We start from the raw sequence: 19392 nt of genomic DNA, 5'->3' as shown, positions 1-19392 counted from the left end.
GTGGCATGTGGGATGCCACCTCAACATGGCCTGAGGAGTGGTACCATGTCCACACCCAAGATCTGAACCTGTGAAACCCTGGGCCGCCGATGCGGAGCACATGAACTTAACCACTCGGCCCTGGGGCCAGCGCCACAGATATTATTTCTTGAATAGATTCTCTGTTCCTTTGTGTCTCTTTTCTCCTTCTGGGACACATATAACACAGATATTAGTGCACTTGATGTTCTCCCAGAGGTCCCTTAGATTGCCCTCATTCTTTTTAATTCTTTTTTCTTTTTTCTGTTCAGCTTGGGTGATTTCCTTTAGTCTTTCATACAGCTTGCTGACCTATTCTTTTTTATCATCTACCCTGCTATTGATTCCCTTTAGTGAATTCTTCACTTCCATTATAGTATTCTTCAGTTCTGATTGGTTCTTTTTTATATTTTCCAATTCTTTGTTAATGTTCTCACTGTATTCATCCATTCTTCTCCCAAGATGAGTGAGCATCCTTATGACTATTAGGTTGTACTCTTTATCAGGTAGATTGTTTATTTCTGTTTCATTTAGTTCTTTTTCTGAGGATTTGTCCTGTTCTCTTATTTGGAACATATTCTTTTGTCTCTTCATTTTGCCTCTTTTTCTGTGCTTATATCTATGTATTAGGTAGATCAGCTACTGATCTTGGAGAGATGACCTTATATAATAGATACTTTATGAGGCCCAGCAGTGTGTTTCCCTTTTATCACCAGTTCCAAATGTTCCAGGAGTGCCGCTTGTGTGGGTTATGTGTGTCCTTCTGTTGTGGTGTGGTTGCTCTTGCTGCAGGTGCACGAGGAGGTTAGGCTGTCCCCCCACTGGCTAGTTGTAATGCTCAGCTGCCTTGTGGCTGCTATGGTCACTTCAGTCACTTCATCAGGCATGGGGAGCCCCAGCATAGTTGGCTGAAATGTCTAATGGCACATTCCTGCTACACTTTTTCTCTGTTAAATGAGTAGGCCCCCAGTGTGGCTGGTTGCTAGACTCAGGGGCTTACAATTGCTCTAGGCCTCTGGCCTGCAAAACTGTGGTCAGCTCTCTCAGTAGTGTAGCTTGGTGGGACTGGCCCCAGGTGTGACAGCACATAATTGTTCCAGGTGTTGGAAGGTGGGGCTAATCCCCTATATGTCTTAAGATTGCTCCTGGCCATGAAGCACCATGGCTAGAATGTGGCTTCTTTCTCTCCAGAAAGGCATTTCTGCCTCTTCCACCTCAGTCAGTGCTCTCCCTTGTTGTAGGGGTTCTTTTTATCTAATTTCCAGTTTCTCTCAGGGGTAATTTTCCCCAGGATAGTTGTAAATTTGTTGTGTCCATGGGAGGAGGTGAGTTCAGAGTCCTCCTACATGGCCATCTTCCCAGAAGTCTCTCTCAAAACCCTATGTAACAGTAATTTAGAAAACGCATGATCAATATTTTGGGGTTAAATGATTAAATTATTGGATTATTGAATGACTGAATGAATAAATGAATGCATGAATGGATGAACAGTGCTGTAGACTGAATGCTGTGTTCCTCCCAAAATTCATATTTTAAAACCTAATCCTCAGTGTGATGGTATTTGGAGGTGGGGCCTTTGGGAGGTGCTTGGGTCATGAGGGTGGAGGCCTCATGTATGGGATTAGCACCCTTATAAAAGAGACCCCAGAGATCTCCCTCTGCCCTTCAACCAAGTGAGGACTCATCAAGAGAATGGCTATCTAGGAACGAGGAAACGAGCCCTCACAAGAGATGGAATCTATCAGCACTTTCATCTTGGACTTCCCAGCCTCCAGAACTGTGAGAAACAGATGTCTATTATTTAAGCCACCTAGGCTATTCTATTATATATTCTGTTACAGAGGCCCAGATGAACTAAGATGGGTGGATGGATGGATGGATGTTTGGAATCAGTGCAGTGTAGAACAATGTAAAACATGTTAAGACATAGGACATTTACAAATGTGAAGTTAAAAAGCTTATTTTAAGTGAATTCTGATAACAATAGAATTTAATGGCACAGGGCAAGGGCAGAAAGGTGCAGGAGATTCAAAGAAAATCAGAAAAAGGAGTCACACCTTGTAAATTGCAAACAAGAACTCCTTAAGTAGTAGGCATCTTTGGAAATAGTGCATAACTTCTTGGGATAAGCACATCGTAAAGATGTTTCATTTAGAACTTCTCCTGTTAGCTGCTGCATGATCTGACCATTTGCAGGGCCGTGTATCTTTGATCTCTCAACTTCTGGCTGACCACACCTAGGAAATCAGCTATTCATTTTCAGCGTGGCAGGAAATGCAATGGCAAGTTTCCTGATACAGACGATCTCTAATGGAGCAACATGTGTGCTGGCAGGACCATTGCCTGCCTTTGACCCTTGACAGAAATTGCCCTCCAGTTTCTGAGCATTCTATTTCCTAGCTTTGGATCGGAGGTCACCGCACTTGACCTCTGGCCTCAGTGTGATCTCTGACTCTCAACTCCCAACTTGATTCTGATTATTCTGCACAGTCTCTAGTCCCCCACGGTCCAGAAAACTCTACCACTAGTTCCCACCAGCCGTTGTCATCTTTGTTCTCTTTTTCTCTCTCCAGGTCGTGACCAACAGAAATGTACAGCTCCTAACAATGAAATGGTCCCTCCAAGTTGCCTTGTGCACTGACTTTGATCAATTGCTATTAATTATTATTTTGAGTGCCAATCTTCTGAAATGCAAATTGTGCTTCTACGTTCATTGTCTCATTTAGCATTCAAGAATCCCATGAGGAGAATACCATTTATCCCCTCTTTGGGAATCAGGAAACTGAAGCTCAACAAAACTGAATGTAATGTCTAAGGTCACACTGTCAGAAAGTATCAGATTTAAGACCTGTTATTTTTACTCCAAATCCACTTTGCATGCTTTCTATTTATTAAAGGTTTTCATAGCACATCCCAGTGTTGTTCTGGGTACTAAATATATGTACTGTGAAAAAGCTTTGTTTTAGTTTTAAAAGATGTTATATTTTTCAATATACCTGACAGCTGTTGTGCAGATTTTAAGTCCTTTCAGTCCTTCCTCTTATCTAACCACAACTGTGACAACTAGTTTCATGAAGATTTGACCAGTGTTAGCAAGTGCAAGCAGGCAGTACGTCACCTCAACTCTCTGATACTCGGCTTAAGACATTTGCTGGAAACCATGTCACTTGTGCTTGCACAATCCAAAAGAACCAGGGAGCTAATGCCCAGGAGTTCACCCTTGACCAATGTGGGGTGGAAACCAATGGACCACTTCCCCCTTGCATCACCCAGAGGACAGCTCTCAACCTCCTCAAAAGATCCTATAGCAATGAGCACGAGTTAACCATAGTAATGGGCAACTGGAAAAGCCATCCTTGTATCAGGCTCCCTCCTTCCTTGTTCACTTGCCTGTACGCCACTCTGCTCCTTGGGATCACATTTCTAAAGTCACCACCCACACACAAGATTGACTTGGGTTTTGCTTCCAAAAAAACCCAGGCTAAGTTTCACTAACTATCAGTCAGCCTGAATTAGTGATTTACTGAATTTTATCTGCAAATCATAGTTTTAAATCTTACCTGTCTGCATGATTGTGCACAAGGATTAATTAAGTTTATAGGATTTCTTAATCAGTTGGTTTGGCTTCCACAGCGGTTTTATAACAATGTGAGCAGACACCCCTACTGAATGTATTACCAGCATATTTGTGTGAATTTATTTGTTTTGCATTCATAAGGGAACTTTCATTAACTGCTAAGTAAGATGACTCAGGTTGGTTCAGAAGTTTCCTAACTGACTATGAATGGTTCTTATGGAAATGTTGGGTTTTTTTAATTGAGGTAACATTGGTTTATACATTACGTAAATTTCAGGTGTATATCATCATATTTCGACTTCTGTATAGACTCATCGTGTTCACCACCAAAAGTCTAGACACCATCCATCACTGTACATATGCGCCCCTTTACCTCTTTTGCTCTCTCCCTGCTCGCTTACCCTCTGGTAACCACCAATCTGTTTTCTGGATCTATGTGTTTGTTTGTTTATCTTCCACATACGAATGAAATCATATGGTATTTGTCTTATTCTGTCTGACTTTTTTTGCTTAGCATAATGGCCTCAACGTCCATCCATCTTGTCACAAATGGCAAGATTTCGTCTTTTTTATGGCTGGAAATGGTAACTAAAATCTTGTTTTGTTGATGAAAATCTATACTAACAAATTCGTAGGTATTCTACATTCCTAAACTTCCCTTCTGCCCGTTGTAAGCACTGTCCTTGTCAAGATGTATAACGTCTATACCTGGATGGTTTCAGCCCTCCACTCTCCGTGAGAACATACTCACTGGTCATTTTAGCTCATTTGACTACTGGTTCTACAACTGAGATGAGGAGAGAAGTAAACAGGACGTACACTTTGGAAAAGCTTTGTGAAGATTCTGATACTCAGTCATCCCTTATCTTTCTATTCACCCTCTGCTGCTTCATACTACTCATGCTCTCACAGCTGTGGTGCAGGGCAAGCCCAGATGGAAACAAGGCGATGGGACAACAAAATAATTTCTATAGAACACTGCCTTTAGACTCTCCACGGATAAAAAAGTAAAACCAGATGAGTGAATCTGGTGGAAGGAACAAAACTGAAAATCTACGCCTTTCTTTCATTTTGTATATCCTTAAGAGACCCAGAGTCAAATTGCTTTTTATGAAATCTCCTTAGCAAGTAAATTTGTATAAAAGCAGATAAGCTTAGAAATTCTCACATCTTTCAAGAATCAAATATTCCAGGTAATTACGATCTGGGGATCTGGGGAGTTCATGGTTGTGGTTTATTCTGAATGTCAAGCAATAAAACTATAGGAATAGAGATCATATATAGATTAGACGCCATGGCTGATCTTCTTTTTTTAGTTTTCCTTTACCTTGAAAAGCAGTCAGCTAAGCTGTATAAATTAAATATTATCGTCAGCACAGAGCATTATTTGATCAAACAGCAAGATTAGTCACATGGAAATAGTATTGGAAAAAAAATGATTCCATTAGCTGATTTACTTTCTTTTGTGTCTGATACAAAACCTAGCATCAGTGTGCGTGTGGGCGTTGAGTCAATGAACATCAAGCTTCAAGAAAGGCCTTCTAAACTATCCAATATAAAACATAAATTAGAAAAATATACACAAACACACATACATATACACACATGCATGTATGCATAGACACAGAGACAGCAAGACAATTCCAGGATGGCTGAATCTGTTTTTCTTCTCTCAACCAAAAGCGTTTGTTAAATATCAGCCTCTATGTGACCCTTTTCAGGATGATACAAATTTCTTCCTCCCATACTTTTTTCCAACCTCTGCTCTAGCATTTATGACATTTCATTATAGTGTGTTTCATATCATACATCTTCCCAAACAGATTATAAGGGCACAGAAGACGGAGACCTGTCCAGTCGCCGTAGCATGCATCTGGCACATGGTAGGCAACAAATAAATGTTTTAGTGAATGAATTGGTGAATAATTAAAGATTATCTGGTAGTTGAATCTATACTAGTGGTCTGCAGGCTTTCTTTTTGATCTGAGGACACTCCTTGGCTCATCACTGGGAAGGCTGAGTTTCTGAGTATATCATGTTTCTCCTTGTATGTCATATGTAAACTATTAGCTTAATATAGAAACCAGACTATGGAAAATTTAATAAAATACGCAGGATACACCATAAAAGACAAGTGCATGGGCCATCCCTGGGCCCTGTTTTTGGTGTAGTTTTTAGTGTTTTACTTCTACCAGTTATTTTTATGTACATTATCTAACTTTACCCCCACAGTCCTTGGAGGCAGTCATGTCCTCCATTTCCGGATCAAGAAATGGAGATTCAGAAACCTCAAGTAATGTGCCCAGAAAGACAAACCTGAGCACAGAATCTAGGTTTTCAGAATCTAAATTGAGGACTTATTTTCCTGAAGTTCATCTACTTTCTTCCTTTAAAAAGATATCTGAACTAACTGCTTGACATGGCATCAATCCAACATGAAACAACCTGTTGATAAGCTGAATTATTCACTCTTCACTTGATTATTTTGTCATTTTGTACATGCAAGCATACTCTGGTTAAAGATGAAAAATGTCTTTCATAAAACAGACGTTCAGCTCTGCCCCTGGCATGTTCTGTTCAATACAGTGTTGTTATTATTTTTCTTTTAAATCTTCAGGCTGCTTCTTCCAAATGCAAAAATGATCCAAGCTCCTTTGTGTTTTCATTCTGTAGTTTATTCTTGGGGTTATTCCTCATGTTTTATTTAAACTTTTAGTTTTTGCTTTTAAAACGTACTTGTGATGCATATATAAGTTTTAAAATAGGAAGATCAATATTTTCCCCTAAAGATCATACCTTTAATTTTATAGAAGTCAATAGACTACTATGATTTGCTATATAGAAATTCACATTATAGGCAACTTTTTAAAAAACGTACTATTGTGCAAAATGCAATACCTGTTCAGAGAAAGAAAAAAAGCAAAGATATAAACATTCATGTTGTGGTCTTATGAATTCTTTGATCAGCTGTCTGTTTTCTCACAGCCATTTTCCCCTATCACTACATTTCTAAGACTCCAAATGGAGAGTTATAATTCTGGAAGGTGATAGAATGAGCTGAGCTCCACAGATGCTGAGGCAGCCAGTTTGCTATTAGATTTCAAAGGCAACGATTCCAAACTGATGCCTGAGGAGATTTGTTTTTATTTGGATAGCAGAGAGCTCGAGATGAATAAAATGATAGCTTTACAAGTGCTATTCAGAACTACTATGTAAATAAGTAGCTTACGCAGCCAGACGTGGGGATAAACAAAGGAACATGTCAACCGACATTCAAATCTCATTATTGCATTAATGTAATCTTCCTGGGTATGGGGAGAAATAATTTATATAAGCATGTACAGAGGAAGGGAAAAATAAATCACCAAATACAAATTTTCAGTTTTATCATCCAACAATATAATCCTCAACAATAAATGCTAACAATACCTGATTCTTCTTGCAATGTTTCACCCGTTTCCTTTATTTGAGCAACTAGATGTCTCTAACCACCTCCTCTTCGCATCAGACCATGGTGGGACTGACCTCATTCAGCACAACCAATTGTTCATAATTGGGTTTTGTGAACTCTGCTGAGTATTAGGTGCTTGCTATTGAAAGTGTCTCCTACGTGATTCCCCGCGAGTCCCATCCATTTCAGCTTTTCATTTCTTCCAGTAATATGATCATGCTCAGAGCTTCAGAATCCTTACAATGTGAAAAAGGATGAAGTGTTGCCATTATCATATATAAGAGCATGTCTCAATTCTGAGTGGGGATCTGTCTGCTCTGAGACGCGGGGGGATAAAATGGCCTCCTTACCTAAGGATTAGTGTTTATGCATTTAAATCATATCTAAGAGTTCAGTTATTATTTAAAGCAGTTAATCCCATGTACTGATCCCCCCCCCCCACCAACGATTCCACCCTGTGATCAAATTCTTATCCACCCACTGTGAAACTTAGAAAAATAAGATTAAGGTAGGGAGGTTTACTAAATCTAAGTTATTTTGTTTTAATTCTGAAATTCTATCCTTTGGCATCATTTTTATGAAATGACGGGGGTAGTAGATGATAATAGGTTGGTTTTGAAGTCCCTACTTGGATAAACTAAGAATTGACAGCTATATGTCAGCTCCACAATTATTTAGACTTTGCTGGTCCTTAAAATCCAAAATTAACTATCGAAACTTTATTCAAAAATGTGTTGAGAAAATTAGTGATTCTTTGGATAAAAGACAAAAATCATCTAATAAAGTTTCATAGGTATTTCACAGTTAAATCCTTCATTGAGTAAATATCTAATAGTAAAAGGCAGAACAAATAAAAACCATTAGAAAAATAATAGAAAAATATTATCATCAGGCTGGGGAAAACTTCTAAGCAAGACAAGAAACTCAGAAGCCATAATGAGAAAAAGATATAAAAGAATAGATTTGACCTTAAGGGCCCCAGTTCCCAGACCGTTCGTTATCTAAGTCCCTTCAGTTTGGGAAATCTAAGTTGTCGTAATACGAAAATACCCACTAATAAATATTAACATCTCTACTCCTTCCGTGGTTAAGAGTAACATTTATTTCCACCCTTTGTGTCAATAAACTAATTATTGTCTGATGTTGCTAACCGTGAACAAACAATTCAAATTCAATACAAATTGATAGCTAAGTGAGGTTACAAATCTTATAAATGTTTCAGGATTTTGTGAAGTTGATTACAGTAATGTTGGAGAATTGTCTGAATCATAAGCAAAGTCGCTGACAGATGAGGATCCAAAAGAGTTGGAGCAGTTGACAACTGCTCTAGAGGTCCTGAGGCAAAAGAGTAAAGTCCTCCAATATTTTTGCAAAACAGGTCCCTTTACGATAACACTGGGGAAGCACCGATGCTGTGGGGGGCTCTTCAAAGCGCTATAATACAAGTTTGACTTACACCTTACCCACTAGCAAAAGAAAATCGTTGTATTTGCATGTTTTAAGAATTAACTTATTTTTAGAATTAAGCCTATTATAAGGTAAAATCAACTTGATTCCTTATTTTCATTTTATTTTAAAGATAAAGACTAAAGCAACTTAAGAAAATATTTAGTACAACATTTTGGTCCATTTTTAAGGTGGAGTCACTTGAAGTAGACTTCTTGTAGCAAGTCTTCTTGGATAATTGAGGTCACCTGTCTCAATTATCTATCTATATACAGAGAGAGGAAGATATATATAAATATATATATATGTCTATATATAGAGAGAGAGAGAGGAAGATAAGGAAAGACTGGGAAAAAGTATTTGCAGCACCCACTACTGATAAGTTATCTTTTATATCTTCAGTATAAAAAGAACATCTGTAAATTAATATACAAAAGATAAAAACCCAACATAAAATCCTAATGGAGATTATGAATTCAGAGACAGGATTATGAAGACAGATCATGAATTCAGAAGAAGAAATATAAATGGCCAATAAAGCTATGAAGAGATGCCTAACTTCACTCGTATCCAAGGAAAAGTAAACTAAACCAGTAAGCTAACAGTTTCATCCATCAAATTGGCAAAAATTAAACATAAATACACATTTATTAAAATTAAAATCTAAAATAAGCATATTCCTTGACCAGATAATTCTAGATCTAGGATCTATTTTGTACAATACTAGCAAGGATGCATAAAAATATGTGTATGAGATGTTCATTGTGGCATTATATGTAGTGGCAAATAAAAGAGCTTACTGGAAAATTCTAATAAATGTGTTACGTTTATACAATTGGCTACCAAACAGCCATTTAAAAAATGAAATGTGACCTGAAACATATGTCTAAAATATTTTATTATGTGAAAAAAGCCAGGAACAAACAAATTTGTTCAATATCACTCTATTCCTGTGAATACATATGCTTCACGCACACACACGGGCACGTTAAAAAGCGGGGATAATATTCACCAAATTCGTAACAGTGATTATTTTGGGACGTGGGATTGGTAGGGATGGGAGTGATTCTCACTTCTTGCTCTCTCTATATTTTTTAAATGGTGGAATAGGGGGTGAGCTTCGCTTTTTGTGTTTTTCAGTATTTTCTAGTACGAATAAATAAATAAATAACACCAGCGGGTAAAAAAAAAAAAAGACCAAGATCTTATTTGAGGCTGCAGGTGATATCCAAGGTGAGTACCATGGCTGAGAAAGCACTGATAGGCAAGATGCTGATGCACACGCGCTCCCTCTCATAGTCTAGTTCAAGCCCCTTCGCCTGGGGCCCAGAGACCTGCACACATCTGAGTAAAGAATTCAGAGGGTCTGTGAATTTGAAAGGGAAAACATTGCCTTTGCATTGTTATTAGCTTCCAGTTGAAATTCAGCAGTTTCTAAAAATGAGAATATAGGCAACAAGCCCCAGAAGTGCTAGCAGTACCTGTGACTTTGTCATCAATAGAAATCACAGATATTTTCATATCTCATTGCAATTGTTACAGACATCTCAAAATATTGCTAATGAGCTTCTGTATACTCAAAATAAGTCATTTGAGACCCTCCACTAGATCTCGTTCTTCGACACAATAATAAAGTACATCTATTACTGTACCACAAATTCTTCAGTTGTTAAGTATTTTGATAACTATATTTTGACATTGTTGGCTTCCTCTGTAAGCCTTTTTTTTTTTTTTTAATTTTGTGCATTCAAACATTATTTGGAAAAGGAGTCCATGGGATTCACCAGACGTCCCATGGCACAAACATAACAAGGTTAAGAAACAGTGTATTGGCCTTTTGGAGAAAGTCATTAGAATGTAGTAAACAGGGTGCTAGGTTGTAGTTTAGAATTTTGCAGCTTACGCTTTCTGTACATCCTGAGGATGGCCTTGAAGCCTTTTGGAAGCTTCTAATCTGTACCAGGCACTGTTCTAGGTGCTGAGAAGATGATGCTTGATGAGCAGTTCATGGAGCTCGCAAGGAGCTCACATCTAGACGAATGGGTTGGGGAGAGGGTAGACAGAAAATAAACAGGAGTTCAAATAAATATTAAAGATAAAATTAAATTCTATGAAGAAAATAAAAGACCATGGATAGGTGTTCATATTCTTTTGTAAGTGCGTTGGGAAGCCATTAGCTGTCTTAAGTGGGGTAGAAGATTGATTGCAGGAGGACAAGAGATAACAGTGGTTTGGAATAAGGACATGAAGTGAAAATGGAAAGAAGTGGGAGGAAATGAGTTACATTTGGTTGCTGATCAATAGTTTCCTCATTCCGCTCAAGGAATAGAACATTCATTCTAGAGATTATAAAACCAATTCCCCCCGAATCACTAGTATATTCTGTAGATTAGGCTACATGATGCCCAAACAACTCCATTAAAACATGAATCAAACTAGTCATTTGACGTGATCTAGAGACACAGTAGTGTGGCTGGATATAAGCTGAGGCTGATAGTTAGACGCCCTACAGAAGATTGAGCCACATCTTGTCTGCAGATGAGAGGAAAGCAAAATCAGATTCTGTGAAAAGAATGTGTCGAAAGAGAATGCCATTCCAAGTACCAGAAAAAAATAGGAATCATCCCATGCTCAGAAGACTAAGAACAAAGCATCTTGGTACAGAGCAGTGTTTTCAGCAGGAGACTTGCATGACCACTCTTGTAAGATGGAAGCCTGCTCGCCAGCTTCTAGCAACACTGAGGAGCTTCCAGAACAAGGAGCCTCTCAGCTCAGTGACACGCAGCACTCATCAGCAACAGCTGTGTGATCATTGTTAAGGCCTGGCAGCCTCAACAGCCTTGGCAAAAAGCCTTGTGTAACAGTGTCGCCAGACGTTATCTACCAGGGATGGGATACAACACAATTATGTTGCTGCTTCTGTTGTTGTTGCTGTTGTCATTACTATAACTACCATTTCTTGAGCACCTACTCTATGCTCTGCTATTTACTGTGAACTTTATGCATATTATCTTATTTAATCCTCAAATAAACTCATGACTGCATGATGAGTTCAATGTACATATTGTATGTATTACCTTTGTAATGTCTGCCTTGTGGGACGAGTAAACATCTGTCTGTTAGACAGATAGAACATTTCCATCATTGTAGAAAGCTCTATTTGAGAGTGCTGGGCTAGATACTCAATCAAATGTTCTGCGCTGTTCTATTTGGTAACCATGAGCCATATTAGTTATTGAGCTCTTGAAATGTGGTAAGAGCAAATGAAAAATGGAATTTTAAATTTTTAAATTTTATTTAAGTTTATGTACATATAAATTTAAATAGCCACCTGTGGCTAGTTGGCTACCATGTTAGACAGCATGGGTCTAAGACCAAGTTTACATGGCCAGCAAATACCAGAAGCAGGGAGTCAATCTTGGGATTATCTGGTTTCAAAAATTAGCGCTAGCTGGGGCACCCTAAAAGACGTTGTTATGTTTGCACCTTGAGAGCTTTTCATTTGGTGTTTATAGCTACTTTGTTGTCTAAGAGCCTAGGAACGCACGGAATGTTGGTGCCCTGAGCAATCTGCCACCGAAAATTCTATCAGCAGTGCCACCTACGAGGGCACTTTGGTTTTAGAACTCCCCGGGTGTGTCCATCAAGCTAACCCAATATGGAGGAAAAAAGCAAAACTAGTAGGGAAATTGTTGGTGCTGGATAATTTTTGTTTGTCACCCTAGATCTACTGTCCACCATTCACCACTCTGCTCTGGTCTCAGGAAACTGACCATCTTTGGACCTTTTAACAGGGCTTCCTTGCCCCCAGCTTCTGGTTGGGTCCAGCCAATGGCAACCTCTGGTTGGAACTTGAAAGGTAGAAGCAGAAAGAAGTTCAGGTCTTCATTGCTCCCAGCTCTCTCTCTGTCCAGTCATTGTTTAACAATGGCTACATAATTCTATTTGAGAACATAACTCCTAGGGAATGGCTCTCTCTCAGCTTTAGGTTGCACTAGGTTCCAGGAAACCATTCCCCCCTTTTCCCTTCACCTGGGACGGATAACAGCTTCCCACTGTTGCCAGCCCTGGGGTGCTTCACTAACTCTTGTTGGTTTCCCACGTCCTACCCACACTTTCCTGAATTATTCCCCTACTAAACTCCATTCTGCCATCCCTTTTGAATGTTTCATTTGTTTCTTGCTGGGGACTTTGATGGACACAATATTGGATGAATTTTAAAGAATAGGAATTTTTAGCTCGCTTATGAACTAAAAATAAAGATATAGTATGGTATTTCATAAAGTGGTTATCACATATTTTTAGCTACAAAAAAAAATCCAGCACATTCTAAATTATATATGTGAGAGCTTTGCCAAGAAGCAATGTCTAATAGCCTGAATTTTATTTTGATATTAAAAGGATCCAAAGAAAATATGTGAGCAGGGACATTCATGGCAACGTTTTTTCCTATATAAAAACTTGGAGGAAAATTATATGGCCATCAGGAGAGGAACGGATAAGTTCTAGCACTTGTTTCATATTGAAAACTATGTAGTCATTAAAAAGAATGAGGAGGGCTGGCCCTGTGGCTGAGTGGTTAAAGTTTCATGCACTCCACTTCGGCGGTCCATGTTCACAGGTTCAAATACTGGGCGCAGACCTGCTCCACTCATCAGCTATGCTGTGGAGGCATCCCACATATAAAATAGAGGAGCATTGTAACAGATGTTAGGTCAGGCCTAGTCTTCCTCAATGCAAAAAAAAAGAAGAAGAAGATTGGCAATGGATGTTAGCTCAGGGTGAATCTTTCTCACCAAAAAAAAAAAAAAAAAAAAAAAAAAAAATGAGGAATATATTTAAATAGCAGAATGAAAAGATATCCATGACATATCTTTGAGTAGAAAAAAAGTGAAACTTCATATAATATATTGCAATATTTCTAAAAATAGGTGTGAATTCATTTATTCAACAAATATATATTGAGTACCTACTATGTGTCAGGCATTTTTCTAGGCTCTCTAGATAAAAATAGGATAAAAATAGATTAAAAAACTGACAAAAAATCCCTACCCTCATGGACCTTGCATTCCATTGGAGGGAGGCAGACAACAAATGAAATAGTATGTTAAGAGGTGAAATATGCAGAGAAGCAGGAGAGGGTGTTGGACAGGGGCACAATGTTAGGATAGTCAGGGAAAGCCTCGTCGAGAAAGTGACATTTGAATAAAGACATCAATAACTGGGAAAAGAACATTCCAGATAGAAGGAATAGGAAGTGCAAAGGCCCTGAGGCAGAAGCATGTCTGATGTGTTGGAGAAGGGGGTGAGGGGAGCAGTGTGTCTGGAGCAGAGTGAATGAGGAGGAGAGTCATAGGAAAAGAGCTTTAAGAGGTGTTTAAGTTTGTATGTGGATTTTAAAAGATCTGGAAAAAGACCCACCAAACTTTTCACAGTAGTCACTCCCAGGGGAATGAGGAACATTCCTTTTTTTGAAGAAATATTCAGTTTTAATTTTATACACCGACGTATTGTTTGAATGTTAAAATAGATAGGTACGGTTTTTAACATTTTAAATTGCTCTTTTTTTTTCAAAGAAGAATCAGAAAGCAAAAGACCACACAGAGGTCTTGGTCATAACAAAAAATTAAAAATAACTCTCCAAAAGCACCAGTATTTTCACAGAAAGTGACTCAAGAAACTTTTGGTCCTAGGGCTGGCCCAGTGATGTATTGGTTAAGTTCAATGCTCTCTGCTTTGGCAGCTTGGGGTCACGGGTTTGGATCCCGGGCGCAGACCTGCTCCACTCATTGGTCATACTGGGGTGGCGACCCACATGCAAAATAGAGGAAGACTAGCACAGATGTTCGCTCAAAGCTAATCTTCCTTGGCAGAAAAAAAAAAGAAACTTTTGGTCAAAATTACGTATTGATATTACAGGAGCATTCTGAGTGTTAAAACTAATCACAATGACCTCAGTGCAATGAGCTCCCTTTTAAATGGCCTGTTATAACAATGACGGCTTCTCACTGATTATTTACTCTATAGCCTCTGACAGTGGATTTGCATTTACTTATATTGAATTTAGGGAATTTGTATTTGAGGATATTATAAGATGTCGCTATTGTGATTCATTAAGCAAACTATCAGCCTTAATAGAAGCCAAGGATGCCCTGAAGCAAGTTGTTAGAAGAAATTGGCCAATACAACTTGTTAGATTCTTCATTCAACATGTAATTGCATATTTAACAAAAGTCCTTCTGGGCTCCCACTGAGACGTCTCAAAGCTTATTCAACTGACCCCCAGAAGATTGAGTTGAGATTTCATTCTGTCTATCTCACTCTTTGCTCATTTTTACTAGAATGATTATTCTTTTCAAGAATGATGGGACCTCTCTCTTCCTTTCCCCCTCACTCCCTCTTTTTTTCTCTTTCCTTTCCAGTTCACATCTGTATTCAAATTCCCACTGGCCCCTCTCTGACCTCTGCTCTCTCTTCTGGCTCCCTCCCCCATTTTCCTTTTCCCATGTATCTCTTTTTCTAATTTATATCAAATGTTCATAACATGGAATTGAAATATATTTCAATAGACTTTTTTATCTTAAAACGAAAAGAAACAGAAAAAAATGGAAAACACTGTAAACATACAAATAAATTAAAATGCTTTTCACTTATTTTAAAAAAGAAGAAACATGAACCTTGCCCAGGTGGATTCATCACTATAATTGATGGCAAAGTGTGCTCGGTACAAGGCCCAGACTGTAGGTAACTCAGTGGGACGCTGTTCTGGTGACCAACAGCAAGGCATTAATTACAAGAGAACTTCTAGGAAAAGAATGATAAAACAGGCTCTCTGTGGTGCCAGTCTCCACTCCTGTGCCCATAACAGACATGATGGACCAGTCACAAGCCTGCCCCACCTATTGTGTTTGCAGCTTCAGCTTCGGGATCCTTCTCAAAACAGCAATCCAGGTGGCCACTGCCCTTTATTGGCATGAGGAGTGAAACTTCTCGATCATCCTGCTTTGGAAGCATCTCTTCTAGAGTCGTTTGACACTGAGCTGGGCTAGCTGTACCACTTCTCCAAGACCACAAAGTCAAGACACAAACAGTAAATCTCCTCAGTCTTTGGGAAGTCCCTCAGAGCTCTTACTAGGATGAGCCGGTCAGGACTTTGCCCCAAGGGACCAAAATTTAATGGGCAGAATTTTAATGATTTTTAAAGTTTTTGTAATTTTTCCTCTGCCATCACTACCTCTCCAGTGTAGGGGAGAGATTCCTCTGGCCAGACACAGACCCTTCGGTAGGTGATGTATTGTATGGAAGCAGCTGGTGAGCAGAGGTGAGAGCAAGTTGCCCATGGGCTAGGTTCCGTCTCCTCTTCTGCCTCCCCTCTCCCATCCCACAACCTGCCTTGGCACACACCTGTTATTAATTCAAGACTACACTTTGTGTGTGCTGTCCCAGATCCCAGTTATTGCTAAACGTACCTGTAGAGTTACTTGGTGTTCTTACACTGGATAATGGAACCGGTCTCACTCCATGGTGCCTGCTTTTCAGTGTGAACTGGAGAAGTCTTAGAACTAAAACACAGTTTGAAAATATGAGTCAGAAGTCTTAAAAATACCTGTCTCTTTAACCTAGTGATTTCAATTCTTTAATAAGCTAAAGAAATCAATATTTAACCGCACATACACAAATTGTTCATCCAAGCATACTTTCTAACAGAGAAAATAAGAAACAATCTAAATCTCCAACAAAAATGAACAAAAATCTTATAGGGAGTACCACACAGAAACTCAACCCAATGATTTATTTATTATATTTGTAATATATTGTTAAGCATTAGAGTAAAACTGCAAGCAACATAAACTCTATCATCTGTTTTCAAAAATACTGTATATGAAACAACCAAAATATTTTGGTGTAAATAACACCAAAATATTACAAAGCAAAATATGATTATCTCTGAGGGATGGGACTTCTGGATTATTTTCATTTTCTCTTTTTCGCTTGTCAATCAGTAGGTTCTATGTTTTCCAAAACGAATCTATGAAACATTCTAAATATCACAATACAATAAAAGTTTTGCTCAATTTAACAAGAATTTCCTTTTCATTGGTGATTATATTGAGTGGGGAAGAGTACTGAGAAGCTTAAGGCCTTAGGGTGCAATAGTAACACATTCGTTTTGTCTTTTGAGTCTTTGCGGTTCTTACGAGAGCGATTTTGGAAGGAGGAGGACTGGAGTTGAAGTAGAGTAGCCCCTCGTTAATAAAGGGCTGTGTGCTGCAACTCTGTTTATTTTGTGATTGATTTACAGGGTGGGGATGGTTTTTGTTTATTCTTACCGCTACCAAATACAACAATATTGCAACACCTACTGAACAGGTGGTTAAGAGGAACAAATGGATCCAAGATGAGAAAGTCCTTCTCGGACAAGACAGTTCTGTACAAACACACAGTGTTGTTAAGGGATTGTTGTACTGGCCAAAGATTTCACCAGCTGACTTTTTAAACTGGTCCTTTTGTAATCATGGAGGCACAACTTATATCTAAGGAATAGAACGATCACGGCAGATACACATTTATGACCATTTCTTACGCCCCACATCTCCTTGCAAGCTTAAATTAGCATGTTGTTTCATTGACTTGCTTCATATTGTAGAGAGAGGCTAAAATCTTTATTTCTTCTGAGGGAAAACAGCACAAAGTCAAAACAGTTCAGGGTAAAAACCAGAATGGTGACAAATCCCCCCAAATTGGGTAAGTTTAGAGCAATGGCTTTCAATGTGCGCTTCCTGCCAGCAGCAGCCACGGCAACCGCTCTCAGGGCCACACCATGACTTTTGTGGGCCAGAGACCCTTGGCCTTATGCGCTCCTTCCTTCATTAAAAAAAAAAAAAAAAAGAATTAGTATTTTTAGACTGCATTTATATAAAGATGAATATAGTCCAGGTTGGATTCATGATATTTTCCCCCTTACTACATTATTTTTTTCTGATTTGAAGAGAGATTAAAATCAAACCATTTTCATGGGCCACATTTTCATAGGGCTATAGGCACTATGCCTACTGTGCCTCATTAATAAATTGGGCCCGGCATCAGCTGGGAACTTGGAAATGCAAATTCTTGGGCCCCACCCCAGACTTAATGAACCAGAAAGAGCAGTGTGTGTTTTGAAAAGCCCTCCAGGTGGTTCCGAACCATATTCAAGTTTGAGAACAACTGGTTTAGACAGTTCAAAGCTAAATGGGTAGAGCTAACCATCCATAGAAGCTAACAATTCTCCTTTTAACTCCAGATTTTACTGACGGGTTGGGCACAGGAACTCCACCGTCACGGGTCTGTTTTTAGAGGTCAGAATGGGAAGTCATCTTTTTGACTATTTGTCAAATTTGGTTTTATCACATCAAGGACATTTAAAACCTTGGAAAGCAGCATCATACAATGGACCCAACCACTAGGACTTGAAATAGTTTTATACTAGTGAATTTCATCCTGGGAGAGAAAAAGTCATATCCATCCTAGTTACAGTCTGCATGTATCTATATAACGTGATACATGTGTTTTAAAAATTGCTGCACTGGGGCCGGCCTGGTAGCACAGAGGTTAAGTACGCACGTGCTGCTTCGCTGGTTTGGATCCCAGGTGCAGACATCTTGGCAAGCCGTGCTGTGGTGGGCGTCCCACATATAAAGTAGAGGAAGTAGAGGAAGATGGGCACGGATGTTAGCTCAGGGCCAGTCTTCCTCAGCAAAAAGAGGAGGATTGGCAGCCAAGGTTAGCTCAGGGCAAATCTTCCTCAAAAAACAAACAAACAAACAAAAATCACTGCACTACGCAAAGTGAAAAACCACAGGCCTTAGGAAGTGGTGGCATGTCATTGTCAGTGACACATTAAAAAAAGAGATAAGAACCTAAAAAAGACAGTAATACAGGTTCCCCCATCTTAAATGATTAATAAACGCACAAATACTATAGAAATTGTGATATTTTATCTTGAAAGGGACCTGAGGTTTGCTTGTGGAAGTGCGCATCAGAAGGATTGCAGCTTGTGAATTATTATGGAATGGTGGAGAGTTATCTGACACATGATAGAAAATGTAACACTAAGTGTGGACGAATGTCGCTCATGACATGTGGCGAAATAACACAGCTGGGAGATGTGTGAGGTGTGTGCATGTGTGCGTTTTGTGTACTCACGTGCAGCTTTATTCATCTGGGTGCAGTTTTCTGCATGCACCTAGTATTTCTCTCATATGAAATTGTGCATAAGCAAATGCAAATTTTGCATTATGCTCAAATTGTTCCCTAATGGAACAAATTCATATTCTCAAACAAGCATTACAGCAGAGCTGCCTCTGTGTGTGTATAACGTTATAGCTCCACATATAAATGTTATCCACACACCTGTAAGCTCATCTTTGTATATCCTGTGAGTTCAATGTCATTGTTTTATACACATTAAGCATGAATGGATGAGTAACGCACAGTGTGTGTGTCCATTTATGCTAATGTATGATAAATCCTATTAGAAGTAATAGTCCATTACTCAAATAGGATCCTAGAAAAATTAACTTGTATAATAATTCAGAACATTTCAATTGTGAGTTTGATCAATATCTATATTTATTAATTCTAAGGAATGACTAGCAATTAGATTAGCTTTTTCTTTAATCTTCCATACCAGAAGAGAATCAGGGTTGAAATCACATTTTTATTTATGATTGAAAATTAAGACGCAAGCTTTGTTGATATACCAAAGTAAATGTTTCTAGGTTCTTATATTGTAACACCAGTTATGGCAGTTTTAATCTTTGTCCCAACAATTGTTTTAAGGAGTCAAATAGGCAGTCCTTGCTTTTCGTGGTCCCAATATGTGCAAATTTCAGTTAATATGGTTTAGTTAAATAACACC

Source organism: Equus asinus, chromosome 4 (assembly GCF_041296235.1).
Source record: "Equus asinus isolate D_3611 breed Donkey chromosome 4, EquAss-T2T_v2, whole genome shotgun sequence".
NCBI classification, from domain to species: domain Eukaryota; kingdom Metazoa; phylum Chordata; class Mammalia; order Perissodactyla; family Equidae; genus Equus; species Equus asinus.
Note: the sequence above shows the minus strand (reverse complement) of the source record.